The sequence below is a fragment of the Oncorhynchus kisutch genome, unplaced genomic scaffold (assembly GCF_002021735.2).
Source record: "Oncorhynchus kisutch isolate 150728-3 unplaced genomic scaffold, Okis_V2 scaffold3918, whole genome shotgun sequence".
NCBI classification, from domain to species: Eukaryota; Metazoa; Chordata; class Actinopteri; order Salmoniformes; family Salmonidae; genus Oncorhynchus; species Oncorhynchus kisutch.
Genome location: NW_022265863.1, coordinates 215,554 through 227,203, shown reverse-complemented (window position 1 = coordinate 227,203; position 11,650 = coordinate 215,554).

Sequence of the window (11,650 nt, the reverse complement as noted above, 5' to 3'; positions counted from 1 at the left end):
CATGGTGGGAGAATGCCTGCATGGTGGGAGAATGCCTGCATGGTGGGAGAATGCCTGCATGGTGGGAGGCTTCCTGCATGGTGGGAGGCTGCCTGGATGGTGGGAGGCTGCCTGTATGGTGGGAGAATGCCTGCATGGTGGGAGGTGGGAGAATGCCTGCATGGTGGGAGGTGGGAGGCTTCCTGCATGGTGGGAGGTGGGAGAATGCCTGCATGGTGGGAGAATGCCTGCATGGTGGGAGGCTTCCTGCATGGTGGGAGGCTGCCTGCATGGTGGGAGGCTGCCTGCATGGTGGGAGAATGCCTGCATGGTGGGAGGCTGCCTGCCTGGTGGGAGGCTGCCTGCATGGTGGGAGGTGGGAGGCTTCCTGCATGGTGGGAGAATGCCTGCATGGTGGGAGGTGGGAGGCTTCCTGCATGGTGGGAGAATGCCTGCATGGTGGGAGAATGCCTGCATGGTGGGAGGCTTCCTGCATGGTGGGAGGCTGCCTGGATGGTGGGAGGCTGCCTGTATGGTGGGAGAATGCCTGCATGGTGGGAGGCTTCCTGCATGGTGGGAGGTGGGAGGCTTCCTGCATGGTGGGAGAATGCCTGCATGGTGGGAGGTGGGAGGCTTCCTGCATGGTGGGAGAATGCCTGCATGGTGGGAGAATGCCTGCATGGTGGGAGGCTTCCTGCATGGTGGGAGGCTGCCTGGATGGTGGGAGGCTGCCTGTATGGTGGGAGAATGCCTGCATGGTGGGAGGCTTCCTGCATGGTGGGAGGCTTCCTGCATGGTGGGAGGCTTCCTGCATGGTGGGAGGCTTCCTGCATGGTGGGAGGCTTCCTGCATGGTGGGAGGCTTCCTGCATGGTGGGAGGCTGCCTGGATGGTGACCCACTCAAATGTGACCAAAGACATGACAACACTTCCCTTGAATCAACCATATTTCAGAGAGATTTACTTTGATAGTCACACCAAGCAGACCGCCCCTCTGTGGTGACTATACAGTCACACCAGGCAGACCGCCCCTCTGTGGTGACTATACAGTCACACCAGGCAGACCGCCCCTCTGTGGTGACTATACAGTCACACCAGGCAGACCACCCCTCTGTGGTGACTATACAGTCACACCAGGCAGACCGCCCCTCTGTGGTGACTATACAGTCACACCAGGCAGACCACCCCTCTGTGGTGACTATACAGTCACACCAGGCAGACCGCCCCTCTGTGGTGACTATACAGTCACACCAGGCAGACCGCCCCTCTGTGGTGACTATACAGTCACACCAGGCAGACCGCCCCTCTGTGGTGACTATACAGTCACACCAGGCAGACCGCCCCTCTGTGGTGACTATACAGTCACACCAGGCAGACCGCCCCTCTGTGGTGACTATACAGTCACACCAGGCAGACCGCCCCTCTGTGGTGACTATACAGTCACACCAGGCAGACCGCCCCTCTGTGGTGACTATACAGTCACACCAGGCAGACCGCCCCTCTGTGGTGACTATACAGTCACACCAGGCAGACCGCCCCTCTGTGGTGACTATACAGTCACACCAGGCAGACCGCCCCTCTGTGGTGACTATACAGTCACACCAGGCAGACCGCCCCTCTGTGGTGACTATACAGTCACACCAGGCAGACCGCCCCTCTGTGATGACTATACAGTCACACCAGGCAGACCGCCCCTCTGTGGTGACTATACAGTCACACCAGGCAGACCGCCCCTCTGTGGTGACTATACAGTCACACCAGGCAGACCGCCCCTCTGTGGTGACTATACAGTCACACCAGGCAGACCGCCCCTCTGTGGTGACTATACAGTCACACCAGGCAGACCGCCCCTCTGTGGTGACTATACAGTCACACCAGGCAGACCGCCCCTCTGTGGTGACTATACAGTCACACCAGGCAGACCACCCCTTTTTTTTTTCTTTTTTTTTCTTTCACCTTTATTTAACCAGGTAGGCTAGTTGAGAACAAGTTCTCATTTGCAACTGCGACCTGGCCAAGATAAAGCATAGCAGTGTGAGCAGACAACAAAGAGTTACACATGGAGTAAACAATTAACAAGTCAATAACACAGTAGAAAACAAAGGGGGAGTCTATATACAATGTGTGCAAAAGGCATGAGGAGGTAGGCAAATAATTACAATTTTGCAGATTAACACTGGAGTGATGAATGATCAGATGGTCATGTACAGGTAGAGATAATGGTGTCAAAAGAGCAGAAAAGTAAATAAATAAAAACAGTATGGGGATGAGGTAGGTGAAAAAGGGTGGGCTATTTACCAATAGACTATGTACAGCTGCAGCGATCGGTTAGCTGCTCAGATAGCTGATGTTTGAAGTTGGTGAGGGAGATAAAAGTCTCCAACTTCAGCGATTTTTGCAATTCGTTCCAGTCACAGGCAGCAGAGTACTGGAACGAAAGGCGGCCAAATGAGGTGTTGGCTTTAGGGATGATCAGTGAGATACACCTGCTGGAGCGCGTGCTATGGATGGGTGTTGCCATCGTGACCAGTGAGCTGAGATAAGGCGGAGCTTTACCTAACATGGACTTGTAGATGACCTGGAGCCAGTGGGTCTGGCGACGAATATGTAGCGAGGGCCAGCCGACTAGAGCATACAAGTCGCAGTGGTGGGTGGTATAAGGTGCTTTAGTGACAAAACGGATGGCACTGTGATAAACTGCATCCAGTTTGCTGAGTAGAGTGTTGGAAGCCATTTTGTAGATGACGTCGCCGAAGTCGAGGATCGGTAGGATAGTCAGTTTTACTAGGGTAAGCTTGGCGGCGTGAGTGAAGGAGGCTTTGTTGCGGAATAGAAAGCCGACTCTTGATTTGATTTTCGATTGGAGATGTTTGATATGAGTCTGGAAGGAGAGTTTGCAGTCTAGCCAGACACCTAGGTACTTATAGACGTCCACATATTCTAGGTCGGAACCATCCAGGGTGGTGATGCTAGTCGGGCATGCGGGTGCAGGCAGCGACCGGTTGAAAAGCATGCATTTGGTTTTACTAGCGTTTAAGAGCAGTTGGAGGCCACGGAAGGAGTGTTGTATGGCATTGAAGCTTGTTTGGAGGTTAGATAGCACAGTGTCCAAAGACGGGCCGAAAGTATATAGAATGGTGTCGTCTGCGTAGAGGTGGATCAGGGAATCGCCCGCAGCAAGAGCAACATCATTGATATACACAGAGAAAAGAGTCGGCCCGAGAATTGAACCCTGTGGCACCCCCATAGAGACTGCCAGAGGACCAGACAGCATGCCCTCCGATTTGACGCACTGAACTCTGTCTGCAAAGTAATTGGTGAACCAGGCAAGGCAGTCATCTGAAAAACCGAGGCTCCTGAGTCTGCCGATAAGAATATGGTGATTGACAGAGTCGAAAGCCTTGGCAAGGTCGATGAAGACGGCTGCACAGTACTGTCTTTTATCGATGGCGGTTATGATATCGTTGAGTACCTTGAGTGTGGCTGAGGTGCACCCATGACCGGCTCGGAAACCAGATTGCACAGCGGAGAAGGTACGGTGGGATTCGAGATGGTCAGTGACCTGTTTGTTGACTTGGCTTTCGAAGACCTTAGATAGGCAGGGCAGGATGGATATAGGTCTGTAACAGTTTGGGTCCAGGGTGTCTCCCCCTTTGAAGAGGGGGATGACTACGGCAGCTTTCCAATCCTTGGGGATCTCAGACGATATGAAAGAGAGGTTGAACAGGCTGGTAATAGGGGTTGCGACAATGGTGGCAGATAGTTTCAGAAATAGAGGGTCCAGATTGTCAAGCCCAGCTGATTTGTACGGGTCCAGGTTTTGCAGCTCTTTCAGAACATCTGCTATCTGGATTTGGTTAAAGGAGAACCTGGATAGGCTTGGGCGAGGAGCTGCGGGGGGGGCGGAGCTGTTGGCCGAGGTTGAAGTAGCCAGGCGGAAGGCATGGCCAGCCGTTGAGAAATGCTTATTGAAGTTTTCGATAATCATGGATTTATCAGTGGTGACCGTGTTACCTAGCCTCAGTGCAGTGGGCAGCTGGGAGGAGGTGCTCTTGTTCTCCATGGACTTCACGGTGTCCCAGAACTTTTTGGAGTTGGAACTTTTTGGAGTTGGTGACTATACAGTCACACCAGGCAGACCGCCCCTCTGTGGTGACTATACAGTCACACTGCCCCTCTGTGGTGACTATACAGTCACACCACCCCGCTGTGGTGACTATACAGTCACACAAGGCAGACCACCCCTCGGTGGTGACTATACAGTCACACCGCCCCTCTGTGGTGACTATACAGTCACACCAGGCAGACCGCCCCTCTGTGTTGACTATACAGTCACACCAGGCAGACCACCCCTCTGTGGTGACTATACAGTCACACCAGGCAGACCACCCCTCTGTGGTGACTATACAGTCACACCACCCCTTTGTGGTGACTATGTCCTTCTCAAAGCAGGAGCTACATCCATCATTAATGTTAACAATAATAATACTAAGAAATGTACAACATACATACAGTGTACAAAACATTAAGAACACCTTTCTCATATTGAGTTGCAGAACAGCCTCAATTCGTCGGGGCATAGAGTCCACAAGGTGTATCCAGAATGATCCACCATCCAAAGGACATCCAGCCAACTTGACACAACTGTGGGAAACATTGGAGTCAACATGGTCCAGCATTTCTATGGACCTTGTAGAGTCCATGTCCCGATGAACTGAGGCTGTTCTGAGGACAAAAGGTGTTCCTAATGTTTTGTACACTGTATGTGTGTGTGTGTGTATATATATATATATATATATTTTCCCCCCCAGATGTAAAAATACTTAGCGTAAAAACAGATAAGAATCGAATCATTACAACGGTGGATTAATTCATTACAACGGTGGATTAATTCATTACAATGGTGGATTAATTCATTACAATTTCTTTTTTAAAATACATTGATAAGGAGAGAGATGAATGCTATGCTTTCAGGCAATAACAGCGTGTGTTGGGTGGTGAACACGGCCGTGGGACTGCTTTACCAGAGACAGACGGCAGCTTTTGGTTTAGCTTCCACCACAGAGTGAAGGTCGGAACACACAACTCTTAACCCAGGACTGATGACATACTTCAGGAGTGGAGCAGACGAACCTCGACCCCCAGACTTCCTGTCTTGGCTAACGAAGTTTGACGCGATGGTACACCAGACGCTTGGCATTTGGGAGGAAAGGTAATGGGAATGAGATTACACACAGACTGACAACACATCCCATAGAATCAGATGATTCACTTTATAATATGCTCACATAAGCTTATAGCAGGTTTAAGGCATTATACTGGTCGGTGTTACCCATGATGAAGGACTGTTACCCATGATGAAGGACTGTTACCCATGATGAAGGACTGTTACCCATGATGAAGGACTGTTACCCATGATGAAGGACTGTTACCCATGATGAAGGACTGTTACCCATGATGAAGGACTGTTACCCATGATGATGGAGTGTTACCCATGATGATGGAGTGTTACCCATGATGGAGTGTTACCCATGATGAAGGACTGTTACCCATGATGAAGGACTGTTACCCATGATGAAGGACTGTTACCCATGATGAAGGACTGTTACCCATGATGAAGGACTGTTACCCATGATGAAGACTGTTACCCATGATGAAGGACTGTTACCCATGATGAAGGACTGTTACCCATGATGAAGGACTGTTACCCATGATGAAGGACTGTTACCCATGATGAAGGACTGTTACCCATGATGAAGGACTGTTACCCATGATGAAGACTGTTACCCATGATGAAGGACTGTTACCCATGATGAAGGACTGTTACCCATGATGAAGGACTGTTACCCATGATGAAGACTGTTACCCATGATGAAGACTGTTACCCATGATGAAGGACTGTTACCCATGATGAAGGACTGTTACCCATGATGAAGGACTGTTACCCATGATGAAGACTGTTACCCATGATGAAGACTGTTACCCATGATGAAGGACTGTTACCCATGATGAAGGACTGTTACCCATGATGAAGACTGTTACCCATGATGGAGTGTTCCCCATGATGAAGGACTGTTACCCATGATGGACTGTTACCCATGATGAAGGACTGTTACCCATGATGAAGGACTGTTACCCATGAAGGACTGTTACCCATGATGAAGGAGTGTTCCCCATGATGATGGACTGTTACCCATGATGGAGTGTTACCCATGATGAAGGAGTGTTACCCATGATGAAGGAGTGTTACCCATGATGGAGTGTTACCCATGATGAAGGAGTGTTCCCCATGATGAAGGAGTGTTACCCATGATGAAGGACTGTTACCCATGATGAAGGACTGTTACCCATGATGGAGTGTTCCCCATGATGAAGGACTGTTACCCATGATGGACTGTTACCCATGATGAAGGACTGTTACCCATGATGAAGGACTGTTACCCATGAAGGACTGTTACCCATGATGAAGGAGTGTTCCCCATGATGATGGACTGTTACCCATGATGGAGTGTTACCCATGATGAAGGAGTGTTACCCATGATGAAGGAGTGTTACCCATGATGGAGTGTTCCCCATGATGAAGGAGTGTTACCCATGATGAAGGAGTGTTACCCATGATGAAGGACTGTTACCCATGATGGAGTGTTACCCATGATGAAGGAGTGTTACCCATGATGGAGTGTTACCCATGATGGAGTGTTACCCATGATGGAGTGTTACCCATGATGGAGTGTTACCCATGATGAAGGAGTGTTACCCATGATGAAGGAGTGTTACCCATGATGAAGGAGTGTTACCCATGATGGAGTGTTACCCATGATGAAGGAGTGTTACCCATGATGGAGTGTTACCCATGATGGACTGTTACACATGATGAATGAGTGTTACCCATGATGAATGAGTGTTACCCATGATGAATGAGTGTTACCCATGATGAATGAGTGTTCCCCATGATGGAGTGTTACCCATGATGGAGTGTTACCCATGATGAAGGAATGTTCCCCATGATGAAGGAGTGTTCCCCATGATGAATGAGTGTTCCCCATGATGAATGAGTGTTCCCCGTGATGAATGAGTGTTCCCCGTGATGAATGAGTGTTCCCCGTGATGAATGAGTGTTCCCCATGATGAATGAGTGTTCCCCATGATGAAGGACTGTTACCCATGATGAAGGACTGTTACCCATGATGAAGGACTGTTACCCATGATGAAGGACTGTTACCCATGATGAAGGAGTGTTACCCATGATGAAGGAGTGTTACCCATGATGGAGTGTTACCCATGATGAAGGAGTGTTACCCATGATGAAGGACTGTTCCCCATGATGAAGGAGTGTTACCCATGATGGAGTGTTACCCGTGATGATGGAGTGTTCCCCATGATGGAGTGTTCCCCATGATGAAGGAGTGTTACCCATGATGGAGTGTTACCCATGATGGAGTGTTACCCATGATGAATGAGTGTTCCCCATGATGAATGAGTGTTACCCATGATGAAGGAATGTTCCCCATGATGAAGGAATGTTCCCCATGATGAAGGAGTGTTCCCCATGATGAATGAGTGTTCCCCATGATGGAGTGTTACCCATGATGAAGTAGTGTTACCCATGATGAAGGACTGTTACCCATGATGAAGGACTGTTACCCATGATGAAGGACTGTTACCCATGATGAAGGACTGTTACCCATGATGAAGGACTGTTACCCATGATGAAGGACTGTTACCCATGATGGAGGACTGTTCCCCATGATGGAGTGTTCCCCATGATGATGGAGTGTTACCCATGATGGAGTGTTCCCCATGATGAAGGAGTGTTCCCAATGATGGAGTGTTCCCCATGATGAAGGAGTGTTACCCATGACGAAGGAGTGTTACCCATGATGAAGGAGTGTTACCCATGATGAAGATGTGTTACCCATGATGGAGTGTTACCCATGATGAAGGACTGTTACCCATGATGAAGGAGTGTTACCCATGATGGTGTTCCCCATGATGAAGGACTGTTACCCATGATGAAGGACTGTTACCCATGAAGGAGTGTTACCCATGATGAAGGAGTGTTACCCATGATGAAGGAGTGTTACCCATGATGAAGGAGTGTTACCCATGATGAAGGAGTGTTACCCATGATGGAGTGTTCCCCATGATGAAGGACTGTTACCCATGAAGGAGTGTTCCCCATGATGAAGGACTGTTACCCATGAAGGAGTGTTCCCCATGATGGAGTGTTCCCCATGATGAAGGAGTGTTACCCATGATGGCGTGTTACCCATGATGGAGTGTTCCCCATGATGAAGGACTGTTACCCATGATGGAGTGTTCCCAATGATGGAGTGTTCCCAATGATGGAGTGTTCCCCATGATGAAGGAGTGTTACCCATGATGAAGGAGTGTTACCCATGATGAAGGAGTGTTACCCATGATGAAGGACTGTTACCCATGATGGAGTGTTCCCCATGATGAAGGACTGTTACCCATGATGGACTGTTACCCATGATGAAGGACTGTTACCCATGATGAAGGACTGTTACCCATGAAGGACTGTTACCCATGATGAAGGAGTGTTCCCCATGATGATGGACTGTTACCCATGATGGAGTGTTACCCATGATGAAGGAGTGTTACCCATGATGAAGGAGTGTTACCCATGATGGAGTGTTCCCCATGATGAAGGACTGTTACCCATGATGGACTGTTACCCATGAAGGAGTGTTACCCATGATGAAGGAGTGTTACCCATGATGAAGGAGTGTTACCCATGATGAAGGAGTGTTACCCATGATGAAGGACTGTTACCCATGATGGAGTGTTCCCCATGATGAAGTGTTCCCCATGATGAAGGAGTGTTCCCCATGATGAAGGAGTGTTCCCCATGATGAAGGACTGTTACCCATGATGAAGGACTGTTACCCATGATGAAGGAGCACTATATGTCTGGAGTGGAGTAGTGACAATCATTCCATAGAAAGTGAATTAACATATAGTGCCTGTGACACTTTTATAAAAGGTGCATACATGCTTATAACAAGTTATAAGGCATTATACCAGTTGGCTTTTACGTAACGAGTTACCAAACAACCTTCCCCATTAGAAGCTTTCAGACAACAACAGATAGGTCAAATCACCTTCTACAGCAACACGGTATGGAACAACACATTCATTCAACCATTTAGGATGGAGAGGAGCATTGACATTGCATACCTGACAACGCACCATTGTATTTCTATGAAACAACACATTCATTCAACCATTTAGGTTGGAGAGGAGCATTGACATTGCATACCTGACAACGCACCATTGTATTTCTATGGAACAAACAGACACGTTAGTTCTTCCCGTTACAGTCTGTTGTTGTTCCATTCAGTACCTGATGAACACTTCTACCTTGTGTAGAATAGACTGGCCACCGTGCTTCTCCACCTGCATTGCTTGCTGTTTGGGGTTTTAGGCTGGGTTTCTGTACAGCACTTTGAGATATCAGCTGATGTATGAAGGGCTATATAAATACATTTGATTTGATTTCTAAATCAGAAACATTTTTGTCAGAACATCGCCCCCTCTTGAACGGACCCCAGTCCTCTTGTAATTAGTGTTGGGCTTTAAAATTGTGTTGGGAGTGGATAGCTGCAGTGTCAATCATACGAGAAAAGGTGTGTGACTGGTGAGAAGGGGGCGGGACAAAGGTGAAACTGCTTCTTATAGGTCCTCAGTGAGAGTACACGATGCTGATAAGCTAATAATAATAATCTATCATTGACTCATTCTCTCAATAGAAAAGTCCTATTGAGTTTGACTTCCTTTCTCATATATTAGATACATATACAGTTGATTTCCTGCAGGTACATTTCAACTTTGAACCTGTATCAAATGTTAATAACACCCATGTCTCAAAGTAGTGCTTCACAAACATCTACGATTGTCAGACGTTTTCAAACCTCAAGTGGTGAGATAAAACCCAAATTGACACACCTCAGATTTGCCAAAACCTTTTATTTTTAAAGGCTAAGTATGCATCCCAAATAGCAGCCTATTCAGTTTATAGTGCACTACTTTGACCAGGGCCCTATGAGAATAGGGTGCCATTTGGGACTCATTCTAAATGTGTTCCTGGCTTTAGATGAAGGTATCTAGGCACTGTCTATCTATTTCCTACCAACTGGCATATCTGTCTGTGCACCCTGTGGCCCTGTGGTATCTAGACACTATCTCCTACCAACTGTCTGTCTGTCTGTCCACCCTGCGGTATCTACACACTATCTCCTACCAACTGTCTGTCTGTCTGTCCGCCCTGTGGTATCTAGACACTATCTCCTACCAACTGTCTGTCTGTCTGTCTGTCTGCCCTGTGGTATCTAGACACTATCTCCTACCAACTGTCTGTCTGTCCACCCTGCGGTATCTACACACTATCTCCTACCAACTGTCTGTCTGTCCACCCTGCGGTATCTAGACACTATCTCCTACCAACTGTCTGTCTGTCCACCCTGCGGTATCTAGACACTGTCTGTCTGTCTGTCTGTCCACCCTGCGGCTGGTGGGGCAATTCAGAGAGAAAATAAATACAATTAAAAATGATCTTTGGATTCAAAACGTCAAAACTCAATGTGTCCCTGTTGATTCTCACCGGAGAGGTTAAAGTTGAACCTCTGTGTAGTAGGCTCTACACCAACTTCCTGGACACAAATGAAAGATAGTGCTGGACTAAGAAGCTAGTTCAATATGGATTCTCCATTGAGTATGTTTTTAAGTCCAGGACTAGACTTAATCAGTGGGAAGGTTTCCTGGTTGATTGTAGGGTCCAACTCAAACCTTTATAAATGCTGATATTGCAGTTTATGTAAAGATGGTGTAAATGAAATGTACTGGGGTAGCGAAGAGGTAACATTTGTTACTAACACCAAAGGAGGCTTTAGTCAACACACACACGTGCACATACACACATACGCACACGCACACACACACGCACACACACACACACTACTACAGCAGCAGCTTTAGGCTTATCTCCTAGTCGTTGCTCTAAGGACTTGGGACAGAAGGCCAGTTCGGTTTAGAGGGGGCTGGGATCGACCCTGGTGGCATATAAACAGAACTATCTAAAAAAGGACCTGGGTTCAAATGCTATTTGAAATCATTTCAAAGACTTAAAACTGTGCTTGATTGATCTCGCCTGGATTAATGAACCAATAGGAGTCTAAACACTGCAAACCCCGCCCATCTGGCACTTCAGGCCGGCTAGAACAAACACCGATTTTTTTGTTGTTGAAAATGTCAAATACTATATGAACCCAGGTCTAATATCAAACAGTCTCTCCTAGAAAACAACCACACAGGACAACAACGTACGCAAACTAAACAATTCAAATAGTAGAAAGTACCTGGTTGTATGTGATACATGACATATTAGTCAGCCATAAAAAATAAAAAGAGTCCCTCCCTCAAACAGGAATGGAGGGAACAAGACAGTCACGTGGAAAGAGGAGAGAGAAGGACAAGTACACAAGAAGGAGCTTATCAATCTTTACGCCATTTCAAAATGGCAGCCACAACACGCCATCGCTGTATATACACGTCCGTCTGTAGAGTAACAAAACCACAAAACCAAAATGGGGCATAGGACCGCTCTTCTTCTCCCCCTCCTCCCCCTCTCCCCTCCATGTGTTTTTTGGGGT